The 21192-nt window shown below is 35.5% G+C and overlaps 1 long non-coding RNA gene across 1 annotated transcript; it reads left to right on the top strand.

Annotated features, from left to right (window-relative positions):
- Positions 1-262: 262 nt before the first annotated feature.
- On the top strand, positions 263-20194 carry LOC116562335. Its single transcript, XR_004273883.1, has 3 exons — positions 263-273; positions 14536-14538; positions 19443-20194. It is a non-coding gene; the product is annotated as an uncharacterized LOC116562335 (long non-coding RNA).
- Positions 20195-21192: the final 998 nt, after the last annotated feature.

Raw genomic sequence — 21192 nt, 5'->3', positions numbered from 1 at the left:
TAAGTTCTGGGGTACATGTGCAGATCATGCAATATTGTTACATAGGTATATACATGCCATGGTGGTTTGCTGCATCCATTCTCCCATCATCTACATTAGGTATTTCTCTTAATATTATCCTTCCCAAATACCCCCATCCCCTGCTATCTCTCCCCTAACCCCCCACCCCTCAACAGGCTCCAGTGTGTGATTCTCCCCTCCCTGTGTCCATGTGTTCTCATTGTTCAACACCCATTTATGAGTGAACATGTGGTGTTTGGTTTTCTGTTCTATGTCAGTTTGCTGAGAATGATGGTTTCCAACTTCATCCATGTCCCTGCAAAGGACATGAACTCATCTTTTTTATGGCTGTATAGTATTCCATGGTATATATGTGCCACATTTTCTTTATCCAGTCTATCACTGATGGGCATTTGGCTTGGTTCCAAGGTTTTGGTATTATAAACAGTGCCATAATGAACATATGTGTACATGTGTCTTTATATTAGAAGGATTTATAATCCTTTGGGCATATACCCAGTAATGAAATTGCTGGGTCAAATGATATTTCTATTTCTCAGTCCTTGAGGAATCGCCACACTGTCTTCCACAATGGTTGAACTAATTTACACTCCTACCAACAGTGTAAAAGCTTTGCTATTTCTCCACATCCTCTCCAGCATCTGTTGTCTCCTGATTTTTTAATGATTGCCATTCTAGCTGGCATGAAATGGTATCTCAGTGTGGTTTTAATTTGCATTTCTCTAGTGACCAGCATTTTTTCATATGTTTGTTGGCTGCATAAATGTCTTCTTTTGAAAAGTGTCTGTTCATATCCTTCACCCACTTTTTGATGGGGTTGTTTTTTTTTCTTGTAAATTTGTTTAAGTTCTTTGTAGATTCTGGATATTAGGCCTTTGTCCGATGGGTAGATTGCAAAATTTTTTTCTAATTCTGTTGGTTGCTAGTTCACTCTAATGATAGTTTGTTTTGCTGTGCAGAAGCTCTGGAGTTTAATTAGATCCCATTTGTCTATTTTGGCTTTTGTTGCCATTGCTTTTGGTGTTTTAGTCATGAAGTTATTGCTTATGCCTATGTCCTGAATGATATGCTCATGGTTAGGAAGAATCAGTATCATGAAAATGGCCATACTACCCAAAGTAATTTATAGATTCAATGCTGTCCCCATCAAGCTACAATTGACCTTCTTCACAGAACTGGAAAAAACCACCTTAAACTTTATATGGATCAAAAAGAGCCTGTATAGCCAAGGCAGTCCTAAGCAAAAAAAAGAAAAATAGCAGGAGGCATCACGCTACCTGACTTCAAACTATACTACAAGTCTACAGTGATCAAAATAGCATAGTACTGGTATCAAAACAGAGATATAGACCAATGGAACAGAACAGAGAACTTGGAATTAATACCACCCCCCTCCTCCACAACCATCTGATCTTTTACAAACCTGACAAAAAGAAGCAATGGGGAAAGGATTCCCTGTTTAATAAATGGTGTTGGGAAAACTGGCTAGCCATATGCAGAAAGCTGAAACTGGACCCCTTCCTTACACCTTATACAAAAATTAACTCCAGATGGATTAAAGATTTAAACATAAGACCTAACACCATAAAAACCCTAGAAGAAAACCTAGGCAATACCATTCAAGAAATTGGTTCTATTTCTACTATTAATTAGACGTAACACAGGAGTATTTACAGGTTCTTCACAAAGGACTTTAAAGAGATCTTTGAATGTCAACAATTACTTCCCATTAAACTAATCCATCTTTTGTGTGATTCTTTCTTCATATAGTAATATTAAAAGTTGTTACAGGTCATAGAAATTGTAAGAAGGCATTCATAAAACACATAAATAATGATAAGAACAACTGTGATTAAGAACAATCCTTTCATTGTGACTACATAGCTATCACAATTCTCTCCATTAACCAGGTAAACTGTTATTATCTAATGTTTCTTTGAAAGGATTGATAGGCAGAATCTTTAAATTTTTTAAACTTCATGGTAAATAGCACAAAGAATGCCTACTGAGTAACTATAAAGGAAAGCATTTGCTGATGCAAATAGCACGAAGGCGGAGCCTGAGTACCTAGTGCATAGCATTGTCAGAGCTGAAGACAGTATTCAATGTTGACCTGGTTATTTGTACATGTTGAAGTCCATTAACATTCTATGAAAGTACAGGTGTAGAAATAAAGAAATCCTAAGGTGCTTTTAGGAACCATGCAGAAGAAAATTATAACCTTGTGATTCATCCATGTGAAATGTAATTGGTGACGAAAAAGATAAGGTAGATGAGAAAATAAACAGTAGTGTCAAGGTGGTGTTGAGAAATGATCCCATTGACCCCATGTGACTGCCTGAGGAGGTTAAGTGGTGGCAGAGCTTCAGCTCTTACAAAGTCCACACAGTCCAAATTGAGGGTACCATCAGCCCAGTCACAGATTCTTTCACTGGGGCATTCTAGTGTCAAGATTGTTGATGTTGTTTTTTAATCAAAGAATCCCTCTTTAGAAAATTTTATCCTGTTTACTTATTTATTTCTGACTCGGGACTAGGTGACTCAAGAAGAGCAGAGTTCAGGCACTTCACATTACCTGCAAGCCATAGCACGTCATTTGGAGCAAAGTCCTGCTAGTATTTATGGACTTTAGAATCAATATTCACTAAAACATTAAAGACTGAAGGGAAAAAGAAGTAAGCCTAATTAGATAAAGTCCAAATAAACTGGCATCTTAAGAATGATATAAATGATCCAAATTAGCTTAAAATATAAAAACTCTGAGAAACAAGCAATGTTAGAGAGATTGCTTCTCTTGCATGCTTGTGTTGGCATGGCTATAGCAACCAAACTTTGGGCTACAAAATTACAAAACTTGGCTGGTTCTTTAATTAACTAAAGTGAAAGACTCCTCAAAAAATCCAACAGATATTGTCTAACTTACTGACTTCTTTCTTGCCAGATTTTCATGTAAACTCAAGCTGGAAAGATGAATTTTCCCTCTTTTTAGATATTATAATGGATTTTATAATATTGCCTTCTGGTATTCCATAAGAATCAATGACTATCTTTTTCAACACTTTTCTTTAATGACATAGTTTTAATTTAAAATATTTCTAAAAGAAAATTTTCAATCTGATTGAATTCTCTAACATTTTGTAACTGTGTCTCATAACTGATACATATTTTACTAATGGAACACAATTACTGTTAATATGACCTGCTGCTTACTGAGATGAGGGGAAGAATTTATTTAGAAATAATTTTCAACCCACCAATAACTGTAAGAAGTATGAAACCAACTTATTGGCTACTATTAAATAAAACTATTTAAATTTCTATGATAAAATTAGCTTAGAAACCAAACCAGCAGATGCAGAAAATCGAATACAGTGGAAAGGGTTAAAGAGACATCTTCTCAAAATACTATCTACTGTAAAGCAAAAGAAAAATTACTTCATTTTTTAAGAATCAGAAATCAGGAAAGAGGAAAGATCATGTCATTAGATGATAACTATTTTACTTTTTTGCTTGTAGTATTTCTTAGAAGATGGTCTAAAAATTAAGTAGAGCAGATAGATCTAAAATCTGTAGTTCTTTTGCTATCATATTTTGGAGATATATTTATTATAAAATATAACATAAGTAAAACAAGAGAATCATTCAATTTTACAAACCAATAAAGACTGAAACACTAGGTAAAAAATTAATGGTGGGTATATTTTATTAGTATATTAAAAGAGAATCTCTGTATCAATTCTTTCTGAGGATTTATGATCTTGACTTTGCCTTTGATATAAATAGCTAACTATGAAGTTATCATTTTACTACTTTTGTCCATCTTTATAACTGAATAAAGCCAATGACATGGACAATCATATTTGTTGCTAATGTTTCTTGTGGAGATTGCTAATAATCAGTTAGTCCAAAGGTAGATAACTTTGTCAGAGCCACAAAGCAAACATATAAGTAATTAATAACCTGCTTATTTATTGTATAATACTGTGAAATTTGGGTAAATCTATGAATAACATAATTTATACTCTTAGACTTGCCAAATTTTCTGGTCACTCTGACGAAATTTTTAAAAAGTGAATTATATTGGCAAGATTATTGGCATGCCTCCTTTAAGAATACGTGACACTGTCACTAGTTTTTGAATATTTCATCAAAAGAATCTATGTAAAATACATGTTGATTTACTGTATTTTATCATTTATTTGTAGAAATGTGACAATATTGGGTTGTTATATGTCCAAAAGAATATTTATGATGATCAGTTATTTTAATTTTACAAATAATATTGTACCTTCCAGAAAAAAGGGATAGACATACATTTTCCATTTTCTTCTACTAAGTATAAATTAAAAATTATACATTTTTAAAAAGCATAAGAAAAATCTGAAAGGTAGAGAGAAAATAGTAAACCAGCCAAATATCTTGCAATATGAGGAGACACAATGGTGAGTTCTCTGGGTTTTCTTTTAACCTCAGGTACCCGAGATTTGGAGCTGAATAAATTGGCCACCTGGAAATGCCAAAGGATGCAGACAAATAGCAACAAAAACCTTCTAATAATGGCTTGACCTCTTGACACCATGGGCCAGAAAAGGGACAGGCTAGCAAGACAGAAAGCTTTTAGATAGTAACTTCTTTACACCAGGAAGAGAACACAGATAAAACTGTGGCCCAACCCTATCCATACAAGCAAATGCTGTGGGCGGCCTAAGTTTGCCTCCTCACCAGGCTGCAAAGAAAGGCTCCATCTACTAGGTGGTATCAGGGAAGGCCAAGTAGAAAGGCAGAACTTTCATCCTTACTGGCCAGAGATGAGATCTTACCTCTGGTCGAGTCAGCAGAGACCACATGGAAAGCCTGCATTTCTACTTCCACTTGACTATAAACGGACACTTCCTCTGCATCTCTGATAAGCTGGCGTCAGAGGAGACGTACTGAAGAGTGAGAACTATCACTTAGTGGCAACCATGCCACCTCCACTGCTGTGTCAGTGGTGATCATGTGGGAAACTGAAAATGCCACTTCTGTTCTAAAGGAATAAAGTATCCCTTATTTGGGTGTCCATGGAGGTTAAGTGGGAAACTGGACTACCTCTTTTTCCTTGTGGAGACCTATTTTATGGTCTCAGATAAAGCTAGCTGTATCAGAAGGTTTAAATAGGATCTAGAGTATCATGTCAATACAAAAACAAGCCTAGGTCTCAATTAAAAATCACTCCTACCAAAAACCAGGAAGTTCTCAAACTGAAGGAAAAAAGCTAAATAACAGATACCAACACCAAGCTGACAGAGATGTTAGTATTATCTGAAAAAGAATGTAAAGAAACCATGCTTCTATGAGCAATTACAGATATTCTAAAGCAAATTAAAAAAAAAAAAATAGAAAGCCCCAGCAAAGAAATAGAAAGTCTCAGCAAAGAGAAGACATAAAGATTCTAATGGAGATGTTTATATCTGAAAAATACAATAAGTGAGAAAAAAACTTAAGTGGATCAGCTCAACACAGATTGAGGGAACAAAGGAATCAACGAACTGGCATGCACAAGAGCAAAAATAACTCAATCTGAATGATAGAAAAACATCAACTAAAGATTGAGCAGTTAGGAACCAGTGGGAATGTAACAAAAATCTAAGATTCATGTTATCAGAGTTCCAGTAGAAAAGGAGATTGAGGGCAGGGCTGAAAAAATCTTGAAATAAATAATAGCTGAAAAGCTCTCAAAATTGGCAAAGACATAAACCTAAAGATTCAAGAAACCGAGCAAGGTGAGCATGGTGGCGTGTGCCGATAGCAGCTACTCAGGAGGCTGAGACAGAATTGCTTGAGCCCAGGAGTTCAAGATTGCAATGAGCTATGATTTCACCACTGTTCTCCAGCTGAATGACAGACAGAGATTCTGTCTCTAAATAAATAAATAAGGGAAACAAAAACAGGATAAACTGAAATAAATCCATGCCAAGATGCATCATAATTAAACTTTATAAAATTAAATACAAACAAACATCTTGAAAGCAGCCAGGAAAAAATGACATCTCACCCATAGAGAAGAAAAACAATCAAAAGAAAATTTCTCAGCAGAAACCTTGGAGAAGTGGCACTGTATTTTTTCAAGGTGTTGTAAGAAAAGAACTGCCAGCCCAGAAACCTACATCTAGCAAAACAAAACAAAACAAAAAAAATCCTTCAGAAATTAAAGGAAATCAAAATATTCTGAAATAAAGGCAAGTTAAGAGAATTTGTTGCCAGCAGAACTTCCTTAAAAGGACTAATACGGAAGTTCTCTAAACAAAGAGAAAATGATATAAATATAAATGCAGCAAAGTTTCTATGCTTCACTCAAACTGGTAAAAATACAACTGTAGACCCTAAGTTGTATATATGTAATACCTAAAACAATGACAAGTAAATACACTCAAAAACACTAAAAATTAAAATTAAATTCTAGAAAATGTCCAAGTAACCCACAGGAAGGCAAGAAAAAGAAAATGAAAATAAATAGAGAAAAAACAAACAGAAAACAAAACAAAATAAATAAATACAATGTCAGGCTTATGCCCTAATTATGTTATATTAAATGGTGTAGATACCAATAAAAAACATTTGCAGAGGGAATTTAAAAACATGAGCTATGTATATGCTATGTATATGCTGCCTATAAACTCATTTCAACTATAATAATGTCTGCAGATTGAAAGTAAAAAAAAATTGAAAAAGATATATCATCCAAACTTTAATCAAAGGAAAGAAGGATTGCTATATTAAAATCAGGTAAACTGGACTGCAAATAAAATTATTACAGACAGAGAGTGTTATTATATAATGGTAAAAGGGTAAAGCCACCAGGAAGATACAGCATTTCTGACCATATATACACCAAACAATTAATAATGTCTATATTTATAGACTGGATAAATCAATCCATGACAATTTATACTTAATATAAGAGTAGAAATCAATGAAATCCCAAACAGCACTACAGTCAAGAAAATTAATGAAGGAATAAGCTGATTCATTGTAAAGATCAATAAAAATTGACAAGCCTCTCTTAAGGCTGAAAAAGACAATGGAGAGAGAAGATACCAATAACCAATATCATGAAACATGGGATATAACTAAAAATCTTGCAGACACCTAAAGAATAGCAATGGATTGCTATGAACAACTCTACACACATATTTGACAACCTCCATGAAGTGGATTACTTTCTGGAAAAATACAAAGTGCCACAAGTCACCCAATGTGAAACAGATACTTTGAGTAAAAGTATCTATTGAGAAAATTAAATTAGTAATTTAAAATCTCTCTAAAAGAAAATCTTCAGGCACAGATACTTTCACTGGAAAATTATACCAGATGTTTAAAGAAGAATAACACTGATTCTACACAATCTCTTTCAATAAAGAGGAGAAAGAACATAAAATGTATTAGACAATGCTCCTTCTTCTTCAATTCTGATTCAACATAGGGGATGGGATATAAATTTAGGCAGAGTTCTTAGGCTTGAAACCAAAAGGATAATTGGAAACAATCCATATGTCCTTCAATGTGTGAATGGTTAAAATAATGGAGGTATACCCATACCATGGAGTCTCACTTTACAATAGGAAGGAACAGACTGCTGATCAATGCTATAACCTGAATAAATCTCCAGAGAATTATGCTGGGTGAAAAAAACACCTCTAGAAGATTACAAACTGTATGATTCCATCTGTATAACATTTCTAAAATGACAGTATTCTGGGAAGGAAGAAGAGATTATTGGTTCCCATGGATTAAGGAGAAGGTGGGGGCAGGAGAGAGTGACTGCAGCTATAAAAGAGTGCCATGAGGGACTTTGTGGTGATGGATGTTTTGTATCTTGGCCGTATCAATGTAAACATCCTGGTTGTGACATTGTATGATAGTTTTACAGGGTGTTACCATTGTGCAATATTGAGGAAAGAACAGATGGGTTATTTTATAATATTTCCTACAAGTGCATTCAAATATACAATTATTTCAAAAAAGTTTAATAGAAAAATTGAGATATTACCTGCTTTATGCATTTAATTTGTATTCTAAACTTTTTCAATTTTTTGTTTCACTTTTTACTCTACTCTTATAAGATTGGCATGAATTTCAAAGCATAAACATTTTTCATAGATAAAACATGGCAAAGGTTTAAAAAACACCTAAATAAATTTAATAACACTAGAATCCTGAGCTATATAATTGTGAAATATTTATCAATTAAATTATAAAATATTTGACATTTTTCTTTAACATACTGTCGAATAGATGCAATACAAAATGATAAAGGTGATATCACCACAAATTCCACAGAAATACAAACTACCAACAGAGATTACTACAAACACCTCTATGCACATAAACCAGTAAATCAAGAATAAATTGATAAATTCTTGAACACTTACACCCTCCTAAGACTAAATCAGGAAGAAGTTGAATCCCTGAACAGACCAATAACAAGGTCTGAAGTTAAGGCAGCAATTAATAGCCTACCAACTAAAAAAAGTCCAAGACCAGATGGGTTCATAGCTGAATTCTACCAGAGGTGCAAAGAGGAACTGGTACCATTCCTTCTGAAACTATTCCAAACTATACAAAAAGAGGAAATCCTCCCTAACTCATTTTATGAGACCAACATCATCCTGATATCAAAACATGTCAGCGGTGCAATTAAGAAAAAAAATTTCAGGCCAATGTCCATGATGAATATTGACGTGAAAATCTTCACTAAAATACTGGCAAACCGAATCTAATAGCACATCAAAAAGCTTATCCATCATGATCAAATCAGCTCCATGCCTGGGATGCAAGGCTGGTTCAACATAGACAAATCTAGAAACATAATCCATCATATAAACAGAATCAATAACAAAAACCAAATGATTATCTCAATAGATGCAGAGAAGGCCTTTGACAAAACCCAACAGCGCTTTATGCCAAAAACTCTCAATAAACTAGGTACTGATGGAACGTATCTCAAAATAATAAAAGCTATTTATGACAAACCCACAGCCAGTATCGTACTTAATGGGCAAAAACTGGAAGCATTCCCTTTGAAAACTGGCACTAGACAAGGATACCCTCTCTCACCACTCCTATTCAACACAGTATTGGGAATTCTGGCCATGGCAATTAGGCAAGAAAAAGACATAGAGGGTATTCAATTAGGAAAAGAGGAAGTCAAATTTTCTCTATTTGCAGACCACATGGTTGTATATTTAGAAGACCCCATCATCTCAGCCCAAAATTTCCTTAAGCTGATAAGCAACTTTAGCAAAGATACAAAATCAGATACAAAATCAATGTGCAAAAGTCACAAGCATTCCTAAACACCAATAACAGACAAACAGAGAGCCAAATCCTGAGTGAATTCTCATTCACAATTGTTACAAAGAGAATAAAATACCTAGGAATACAACTAACAAGGATATAAAGGACCTCTTCAAGGAGAACTACAAACCACTGCTCAAGGAAATAAGAGAGGACACAAACAGATGGATAAACATTCCAATGCTCATATTTAAGAAGAATCAGTATCATGAAAATGACCATACTTCCCAAAATAATTTATAGATTCAATGCTATCCCCAATTTTTTCTCCAATTCTGTGAAGAAAAGTCAAGCTGCCATTGACTTTCTTCACGGAACTGGAAAAAAAACACCTTAAACTTCCTATGGGACAAAAAGAGAGCCCACATATCCAAGACAATCCTAAGCAAACAAAACAAAGCTGTAAGCATCAAGCTACCTGGCTTCAAACTATACTACAAAGCTACGGTAATCAAAACAGCATGGTACTGGTACCAAAACAGAGATATAGACCAATGGAACAGAACAGAGGCCTCGAAAGTAACACCACAACCCCCTACAACCATCTGATTTTTGACAAACCTGACAAAAACAAGCAATGGGGAAAGGATTTCCTATTTAATAAATGGCGTTGGGAAAACTGGCTAGCCATAGAAGAAAGCTAAAACTGGTTACCTTCTTTACACCTTATAAAAAATAAATGCCAGCTGGATTAAAGATTTAAACATAAGACCTAACACCATAAACACCCTAGAAGAAAACCTAGGCAATATCATTTAGGACATAGACATAGGCAAGGACTTCATAACTAAAACACCAAAAGCAATGGCAACAAAAGCCAAAATAGACAAATGGGATCTAAGTAAACTTAAGAGCTTCTGCACAGCAAAAGAAGCAATCATTAGAGTGAACCAGCAACCAACAGAATGGGAAATTTTTGCAATCTACCCATCTGACAAAGGCCTAATATCCAGAATCTACAAAGAACTTAAACAAATTTATAAGAAAAAAACCAACCCATCAAAAAGTGGGTGAAGGATATGAACAGATACTTCTCAAAAGAAGACATTTATGCAGCCAACAAACATATGAAAAAATGCTCATCATCACTGGTCATTAGAGAAATGCACATGAAAACCACATTGAGATGCCATCTCACACCAGTTAGAATGGCGATCATTAAAAATCAGGAGACAACAGATACTGGAGAGGATGTGGAGAAATAGGAACGATTTTACATTGTTGGTGGGAGTGTAAATTAGTTCAACCATTGTGGAAGACAGTGTGGTGATTCCTCAAGGGTCTAAAAATAGAAATACCATTTGATCCAGCAATCCCATTACTGGTTATATACCCAAAGGATTATAAAACATTCAATTATAAAGACACATGCACACGTATGTTTATTGTGGCACTGTTTACAGTAGTAAAGTCTTGGAACCAACTCAAATGCCCATCAATGATAGACTAGATAAAGAATGTGGCACATATACACCATGGAATACTATGCAGCCATAAAAAAGGATGAGTTCGTATCCTTTGCAGAGACATGGATGAAGCTGGAAACCATCATTCTCATCAAACTGACACAGAACAGAAAACCAAACACTGCATGTTCTCACTCATAAGTGGGTGTTGAATAATGAGAACACATGGACACAGGGAGGGGAGCATCACACCAGAGCCTTCTGGGGTGTGGGGAGGACTAGGGGAGGAATAGCAGTGGGTGGGGGGGATACAGAGGGATAACATTAGGAGAAACACCTAATGTAGATGACGGGGGGATGGATGCAGCAAACTACCACCATAGCACGTGTAGCAAACTATGTAACAAACTAGTTACGATCTGCACATGTACCCCAGAACTTAAATTATAATTTAAAAAAATAGCAAAATAAGCAAGGAATAAAACAAAGTGGTAAAATCTTAATAATTGCAAAATTTGCATTATGGATATAATGGGCTTATAAAACAATTCTTGCTTCTGAGTGTATGTGAGAATTTTCACAAAAAATGGTAAGTGGCAAAACATGAAGGATTCCATTCACTTTAACTTCTTGGTAATTATGTACATATGCATCTGTATTTAAATTATGATGTTTAATGTCAATGTCATTTTTATGCTACATGTCTCAAAGATGAACTGTATTTGGATGTCACATGGGCATGGTGATTAACAATGATTTGTATTTTTGGAATTTAAAGATGGGGGAAAGCTGTATTACTCAAGATCTATGCTTTTCTCCTTTGTGTGTTTTAGCTTCTTAAAATTGAAGAGCTGATTATAAAAGTTTAGGTATCTGTTAAATCATGTTTTCACTAAAATTATGCTTTGATAATGCATTAATAACTTATTTAAATCATATCTTAATTACTGGTATTACCATGTAAGCAATAGAGGTATTTTAGAAATAGCACTGCCTGTTATTTCCACTTCTAAATATTTATCTCATTTCTGCCTTCCCCTGATTTCCTGTTGATTTACACAGCTACCAACCAAAGGATTTTCAATGCCATAGGAATGTTGAAATATGTTAAACTATTCAATCTGTTCTTTAATTTAATTAGATATGAACTCTATCTACAATAGGACGAGTTTAGTTTTCTCCCTTCTGGAGTCTAAAAGAGCACCTCGTCTTGGGACTCTGCAAACATAGAAGTCAGGAGCATTCTGCTGTGTAATTACTATGTGCTTTGGGGACAATCTGGCCTGTATGTGAAAATGCACATGTTTGATCAGCTGTGTGAATAAGACATAATGTGTTGAACATCAGGAGGCACTGGGTATTCCTGTTAGTAGCAATTGTATATTATTTGGAATTTGAACTCTGAAAAAATATTCTAGTTCGTTTATCTTACTTTTTTTCTTTTCTTTCTTTCCTTCCTTCCCTCCTTCCTTCCTCTCTCTTTTCTCTCTTTTCTTTCTTTCTTTATTGATAGAGTTTCACTCTTGTTGCCCAGACTATAGTGCAATGGTGCAATCTTGGCTGACTGCAACCTCTGCCTCCCAGGCTCAAGTAATTTTCCTGCCTTATTCTCCAAAGTAGCTGGAATTACAGGAATGTGCTACCACATCTGGCTAATTTTTGTATTTTCTTTTTGTATACATTTTTTTTTTTTTTAGTAGAGATGGGGTTTCACCATATTGGTCAGGCTGGTCTTGAACTCCTGACCTCAGGTGATCCACTGGCCTTGACCTCCCAAAATGCTGGGATTACAGGCGTGAACCACCATGGCCAGCTCTTACTTTCAAATAGCTCTTCCTGTCCCTTACTTTAACACTCCAAAAATTACATCACACCCAGAATTTCAGTTTTAATCATCTCATTCTCAGGCCACTAAGCTCTGCATTTCCACCTCATGAACTACGCTAAGTCCCCCCATCTCACACTTAAACAATGTATTGTCTATCAGGATTTCCAACCTATTCATACCATTACTATTTTACTGTCTTTAATTCCCACAGCCAGCTGAGATTTTATGAATCCCATTGCCCTCACTCCCCACCATTTTTCTGAGAAACTCCTACCTTAGTTAAACCCAACTCTTAATGCACTCTGCCTCTCTAATGCTGTATATAAATGTGGCTGGAGAGAAGATAGCCATATTGAGTGGGTTCATTCTGAACAGTAATCACAAATGGTACCTCTCAGCCTTGTCTAGCAATTTGACACTTGCCTAGTCAATTGACTTTGATACTCAACAGAACACTGCCTCATATCTTTTCTCTCCTTAAATTTCCTTTATTCCTTTTCCCTTCTTCTATTCTTAAGTTATAAACCTTTCTCAACAAGATTCAGAAATATTTTTGTTTTTGTTTTGTTTTGTTTTGTTTTGAGATGGAGTTTTGCTCTTGTCACCCAGGCTGGAGTGCAATGGCCCAATCTTGGCTGACTGTAACCTCCGCCATCCAGTTTCAAGCAATTCTCCTGCCTTAGCTTCCTGAGTAGCTGGGATTACAGGCATTCGCCACCACGCCCAGGTAATTTTTGTATTTTTGTTAGAAATGGGTTTTCTCCATGTTGGCCAGGCTGGTCTTGAACTTCTGACCTAAGATGATCCACCCACCTCGGCCTCCCCAAGTCCTGCGATTGCAGGCATGAGCCACTGTGCCGGCCTTGGAAATATTTTTGATACACACTGACCAGACCCTATTCTAATCTCCTGGAAAACATAAACAAAACACTCATGTTTCTACATAGGTTTTATGTCTGAGAGAATGTGAATAACATACATGATAAATGATGTACTACCTTAAAGGTATAATACATTTATCTAGTTCCATGCTTTTAAATAGTATCTATATACTAATGGCACCTAAATTTATAGCTGCAATTCAGCCTTCTCCTGTAAGCTTCAAATTATATGTCTAATTTCATCCCCGACATTATCACTTTGATATCCAAAAGATGTCTCATTTAACTTTTACAAAATGTATTTTTTGTTAGTAATATACTATAGCATAATTATAATGTTTGCATATGTTTAGAAAACAAAATCAATGTGAAATTCATTTTCTACATTGCCTAAATATTCTTAACAGTCAATTATCAATAAAGGAAGATAAACTGTGGGCTTTCGGCATTGGCTTGTCTTTCAAGTTTCTTTTTTTTAAAAATGCAAGTTATTTTAAGTTCAGGGGTACATATGCAGGTTTGTTACATAGGTAAACTTGTGTCATGGAAGTTGTTGTACACATTATTTCATCACCCAAGTAGTAAGCCTCATTATTAATACTCAATTATTTTTCCTGGTCCTCTCTCTTCTCCTATCCTCCACCCTCAGGCCCTGCTGTGTATTTCCCTCTATGTGTCCATGTGTTGTCATCATTTAGCTCCCACTTATAAGTGAGACCATACCATATTTGGTTTTCTGTTACTGTATTAGTTTGCTAAGGATAATGGCCTTCAGCTCCATCCATGTTCCTGAAAAGGATATGAACTCATCATTTTTATGGCTGCATAGTATTCCATAGTGTACATGTACCATATTTTCTTTAACCAGTCTACCACTGATGGGCATTTACGTTGATTCCATGTCTTTGCTATTGTGAATAGTGCTGCAATGAACATATGCATACATGTATCTTTATGACAGAATGATTTCTATTCCTTTGGGTATATACCCCATAATGTGATTGCTGGGTCAGATGGTAATTCTGAGGAATTGCTACGCTGCTTTCCACAATGGTTGAACTAGCTTGTGCTCCCAAAAACAGTGCATAAGCATTCCTTTTTCTCTGCAACCTTGCCAGCATCTATTATCTTTTTGGCTTTTTACTAATAGCCATGCTGGCTGGTGTGAGATGGTGTCTCATTGCGGTTTTCATTTGCATTTCTGTAATGATCAGTGATGCTGAGCTTTTTTTTCATATGCTTGTTAGCTGTATGTATGTCTTCTTTTTAAAAGTGTCCATGTTCTTTGCCCACTTTTTAATAGGGTTATTTTTTTTCTTGTAAATTTGTTTACATTTCTTATAGATACGGGATATTAGACCATTGTCAGATGCATAGTTTGCAAAACTTTTCTCTCATTCTGTGGATTGTGTGTTCATTCTGTAGACTGTGCATTCACTCTTTTTGATGTGCAGAGGCTCTTTAGCTTTAGATCCCATTAGATCCCAGTATTTCTTTATTTTGTTGCAATTTCTCTTGGTGTTTTCATCATGAAATCTCTGCCTGTTCCTATGTCCAGAATGGTATTGTCTAGGTTGTCTTTGAGGGTTTTTATCGTTTTGAGGCTTCGTGTTTCTTCAAGAACCTCAGCTTTTCACTGTGCCTCAGCCACCACTGTGGCTGACTCTGTCACTCCTAGACCCCCTCGCAACTTCCATTTGTTCTGAGGTTGTTGAGATGCTACATTACATGGGACAGGAGTCTGGCTTCCTAAGCAGCGTCTAAAGAGTTGGTTTATTTAAGTTAGAATTGCCCTTGCTGTGTGAATGACTGTGTCTTTCCAGCTTATTAGAAAGCAGTGACCAGCACAGGAAGAAACAACTGGCACATTACCTTGTCTTACTGCCTGTCCTTTCCAGTCCTGTCGCCTCCTTTTTCCTTGAGGCTGTGTCTCTCTAATTAGACACATTCCTGATATACTGAATGCTGTGTTTACTTGGTTAGCAAAAATATCATAGTTAAAATTTGAAGTTGAACATGATGTTAAACACCTCTCTTTACAAATGAGAAACTCAAGGCCAAGAGAAGCTGCATGCTTTATCTAAAGTTAGAGTCTGATTTCTAGCAAATGTAGACTTATTCCTTGTTCCTATAGCAAAACATAATTCCACTGGAGCATAAATTTGCCGGGCCCTGAAGACACATAAGCTATTTGCTTATCATAATCATTGCTATTCTACATAACACAATCAGAGAATCCCTTTAACTGTGGTGAGGCCAATCCATCATCAGATGACAATAATATCATTATATGTTCAAATTTGGTGCATTGAAACCTAGATTATGGTTCAGTAAATAAACGATTTCAAACCAAATGTAAATTTTTCACTGTTTGTTCAGGTAACCATGTTTATATAAAAATTGATTTACCTTTTAATACAAAGGATTACTTTTGAAGATGATGTTCTCATTTTTTTCTCATAATCTGAAATTGTTGGAATAAAATGAGTAAACATCACATAATCTTCAATACCCATTTATTTAGCAAAAGAAAACCATTTCTAGGCGTAATTATGTATAATTTAACATTTTAGATTTTCAGGTTCTATTTCAAAATAAAATATATGTATATAACCAGCATGCATGTAGTCTGCTACTGTTTTACTTAGACCATATATACTAAGTCAAGCAAAAGAAAAAAAAAAAGCCCATGTGAATATGTAGATATTTATTTTCTAATGACATATTCTATGGAAGAAAGAAAACGTAATCATTAACAATTTATTTTATTTTTCTAAATAAATATATTTGAAAGGGCTAAGGAATGTAGAGGTTTTATTTGAAATACAAATATAAAAATGGGTTTCTCCAGATCTAGTGCTCCAGATCCATTGAGCATATTTTTAACACATATTTCTTCTTCTTCCCCAACTCTCTGGTAAGTGACATGCATAAAGATGTAAATATCTTCTGGCCAAAATGATATCAGGAAATAGTTTTAACCAGGGATACCACTTTAGGAGTGGTGACATTTCCAAAGTGAACTAAAGATTTTAAATATTTATAATATGCTTTTTGGAGAATAATTGAGATGCTTAATATCAAAGAAAGCTGGTTTGTATCAGTGTTACAGTAACGTTGTCCAAAGATGTAATGGGCAGCTTCATAAACCTGAGAGCTCTCTTTACCAGGAATAGACTTCATCAGAAGAAGACTGGATCATCATTTGACAGTAATGATGTAGAAGAGATTTAAATATTAATCAATTGATTAGATTGTTTTTAAGTTTTCTTCTAGTTCTGGTTTTTGCTTTCTGTAGGAAATGACTTCTGTATCACTGTATGTTCAGACATCATAATCAACCCACAGTAAATTTTACCTATATTATTTCTTCACACGTACTATTGGTCAGTTAATTATGTTTATTGTTGATTTCTAGCACCAAGTTTGTTAAACATCTGTAATTTTAATTTTGAACATCTCCCAACACAGTAAAGGTATTGTGAAAAATAAATAAAATTTTATTACTGATAAAGCTAGGAGATATGTTTGTCCAAACTATTAAAGTGTTTAACATGCCATATTAGCAGACATGCCATGTTAGCAGAACATCATATCTGAATATCATATATAAAAAGATTCTTAAAAGCAGCCATAGAAAAAAGACCAAAATATAAATAAGAATAAGAGACAAAGAATGAAAGCAGACTTCTTTTCAGAGACAATGCAAGCTAGACGATAGTTGAGCAATATTTTATAAGTATGAAAGAAAATCTATTAATCTCTAATTTCTGACTCAGTAAAAACATCCTTCAAGTGAAGACCAATAAAAGAATTGTAAGTTGAAGTAATTTATTACTAGCAGACATGCATCGTAAAGGACACTCTACAGGCAGAAGAAAATGATACCTGAGAAGCCCAGCTCCTGGTAAAAAACCTACCTGTGATTTCTTTTCAAGTCTGACCATAGGCAATTATGAGTTTTCCCTAGCTTGATGCATAGCTAGTGCATTTCAGTCTCTAAAGTGAGCTGCAGACAAGGACTGAGCCCCGCCCCCCCGCAGAACGTGCTCTTAAATTATCTGAGTTCCTAAACCAGGTGCCTCTTTTTGGTGCCTTCTTTATGGAAACCTTCAGCTGAGGCTCTCCTTAGGCTCCCCTGTCTAGATCTCCTTATCATCGGTGGAGGGGGAAGGGCCGGGAGGAAGATGGAGGAAGAGGGGGAGGGAGGGACCTGGAAGACACTTTGCTCCGCTCTAATTTGCTACTCAGTTTTTTGCTCCACTGTAATTTGCTACTCAGTTTTTTTCCACCCTTGTCTCCTCCCCCTACCCCACCCCTTCCACAAAATAGCGGGAGTTTTTTGCTCAGGGCTCCCTTGGCAGTGAGATAACTCTGCATCTATGCTGATCAGCCAGAGCCTCAGTGGAACACCATTCCATGGAAGAAAATAAAATAAGGTAGGAAATTGACACTTTCTCACATTTCTCTTCTTGCTTATACTATTATCGTGAGTGATGAAGACTTGACTGTTATTTGTATTTGTTTTATTGTTTTAATCTGTTACTTTATCGCCTGGCGGCACAGTTCTCTGGAGCTCTGAGCCCTTGACAATACCAAAAGGTAATTTGGCTCTACACAACAAATAAAGCGTCAAAAAGAGCCACTGGAAATAAATGTATTGGGAAATACAACATTTTTCCCCTTTTTAATATCTTTTAAAAGATAACTGTGGCAGAAATATCATGTATTATGAAACATGTGGGAGTAAAATGTGCACAAAATGCGAAGAGAATAATTGAGACTTACAGATGTAAGGTAATTAACCTATGCATGAAGCAAGCTGTCATTATTTAGAGCTAGACTGTGTAGGTTTAAGAAGTATATTGTAAGCCCTATATCAACCAGTAACAACAATAAAACAATATAGCAAATATGCCCATAGTAGAGATATTAATAAAATAGAATCCTAAAATAATTAAACAATTCCATCTATAGTAATGGCAAGATAGTAAAAAAGTCTAAATCTAACAAAATATATGGAAGAATTCTATATTAAACACTAAAAACTTTTCTGAGTAAAATTTTGAAACACATATACAAATGGACAGTATATTTACTGATTGAAAGATTTATTGTTGAGTTTTAAATTCTTCCCAAACTGATGTATAGATTTTTGCAATCCACTCAAAATTGTTGAAGATTTTAGGTAGGGACAAGGAGATTCAAAACTTGATATGGAGGTGCAAACCATCTAGACGAGACAAAACAATTTCAAATGAAGTGTAATGTTGGAGGTCTTAGACTGCCTGATTTCCATGTTTACAAGAATAGCTTGGAGATATTGAGGGTTCACTTCCAGACCACTGCAATAAAGCAAATATCACAATAAAGCTAGTGAAATGATTTTTTTTGTTTCCCAAGTGCATATAAAAGTTGTTTACACTATACCATAGTCTATTAAGTGTGCAATAGCAGTATGTCTAAAAATGTACATGTCTTAATTAAAAATTACTTTATTGATAAAACATTGCTAACCATCATCTGAGCCTTCAGCAAGTCATAATCTTTTTGCTGGTGGAGGGTCTTGCCTCAATGTTGATGGCTACTGACTAATCATAGTGGTGGCTGCTGAACATTGGGATTGGGATGACCGTGGTAATTTTTAAAAATAAGGCAGTAGTAAAGTTTGCCACATTAATTGACTCCTCTTTTTCCAAAAGAAGTCTCTGTGGCATGTGATGCTGTTTTATAGCATTATACCCACTGTAGAACTTTAAAAATTGTAATTAGTCCTCTCAAACCCAGCCACTGCTTTGTCAACTAAGTTTATTTAACGGTCTAAACTAAATCTTTTGTTGTCATTTTAACAACGTTCACAGCATCCTCACCAGGAGTATATTCTAACTGAAGAAAGCACTTTCTTTTCTCTTCCATAAAAAAACATTTTTTTGTCTGTTCGAGTATTATGATGAGATTGCAGCAATTCAGTAGCCTCTACTTCTTATTCTAGTTCTCTTGCTACTTCCACATCTGCAGTTATTTCCTCCACTGAATTCTTGAATCCCTTAAAGTCATCCATTAGGATTTGAATCAACATCTATAGCAGCTATAACCTCATGAAATGTATTTCTCAAATAATAGATCTTGAACGTCAAAAAGCCCCCTTGATCCATGGGCTAGATGGTATGTTATCATGCATAAAAAAATTAATCTCTTTGTATATCTCCATCAGAGTTCTTGAGTGGTCAGGTGCAGTGTTAATGAAGAGTAATATTTTGAAGTGAATCCCTTTTTTGAGCAGTAGGTCTCAACAGTTAGCTTAAAATATTCAGGAAACCATGCTGTAAACATATTCTGTCATCCAAGCTTTGTTGTACCATTGATGGAGCACAGGTGGAGTAGATTTAGCATCATCCTGAAGTGCCCTAGGATTCTCAGGTTAAGCATTAACTTCAACTTAAACGTCAACAGCTGGTTTAGCCCCTGAAACAACTAGTCAGTCGGTCCTCTGAAACTTTGAAACCAGGAATAGTCTTCTCTCAGCTATGAAAGACATAGATGGCATCTTCTTCTAGTAAAAGTCTGTTTTGTCTGCATTAAAAATCTGTGATGTAGTTTTCCTGCCATCATCAGTTATCTTAGCTAGATCTTCTGGATCACTTACTGCAACTTCTATATCAGTGCTTGCTGCTTCACCTTGCACTTCTGTGTTATGGAGATAGCTTCTTTTATTATCGTTATTATACTTTAAGTTCTGGGGTACATGTGCAGAAGGTGCAGGTTTCTTACATAGCTATACATATGCCATGGTGGTTTGCTGCATCCATCACCCTATTACCTATGTTAGGTATTTCTCCTAATGCTCTCCCTCCCCTAGCCTCCCACCCCGCAACAGGCCCCAGTGTGTGATGTTCTCCTCCCTGTGTCCATGTGCTCTCATTGTTCAACTTTCACTTACGAGGGACAATATGCGGTGCTTGGTTTTCTGTTTTGTGTTAGTTTGCTGAGAATGATGGTTTCTAGCTTCATCTATGTCCCTGCAAAGGACATAAACTCATCCCTTTTTTATGGATACATAGTATCCCATGAGATATATATGCCACATTTTCTTTATCCAGTCTATCATTGATGGGCATTTGTGTTGGTTGCAAGTCTTTGCTATTGTGAACAGTGCTGCAGTAAACATATGTGTGCATGTGTCTTAATAACAGAATGATTTATAATCCTTTGGGTATATACTCAGTAATGGAATTGCTGGGTCAAATGGTATTTCTGGTTCTAGATCCTTGAGGAATCACCATACTGTCTTCCACAATGAATGAACTAATTTATACTCCCACCAACAGTGTAAAAGAGTTCCTATTTCTCCACATCCAGTCCAGCATGAAATGGCATCACACTGTGGCTTTGATTTGCATTTCTCTGATGATCAGTGATGATGAGCTTTTTTTCATATGTTTGTTGATTGCACAAATGTCTTCTTTTGAGAAGTGTCTGTTCATATCCTTTTTCCACTTTTTGATGGGGTGGGTTTTTTTTCTTGTAGATTTGTTTAAGTTCTTTGTAGATTCTGGATGTTAGCCCTTTGTCAGATTGGTAGATTGCAAAATTTTCTCCCATTCAGTAGGTTGCCTGTTCATTCTGATGATAGTTTCTTCTGCTGTGCAGAAGCTCTTAAGTTTAATTAGATCCCATTTGTCTATTTTGGCTTTTGTTGCCATTGCTTTTGGTGTTTTAG

This window comes from Sapajus apella, unplaced genomic scaffold (assembly GCF_009761245.1).
Source record: "Sapajus apella isolate SASKATOON/1434 unplaced genomic scaffold, GSC_monkey_1.0 scaffold32, whole genome shotgun sequence".
Lineage (NCBI taxonomy): Eukaryota > Metazoa > Chordata > Mammalia > Primates > Cebidae > Sapajus > Sapajus apella.
This window is presented reverse-complemented; position numbering and strand designations above follow the sequence as displayed.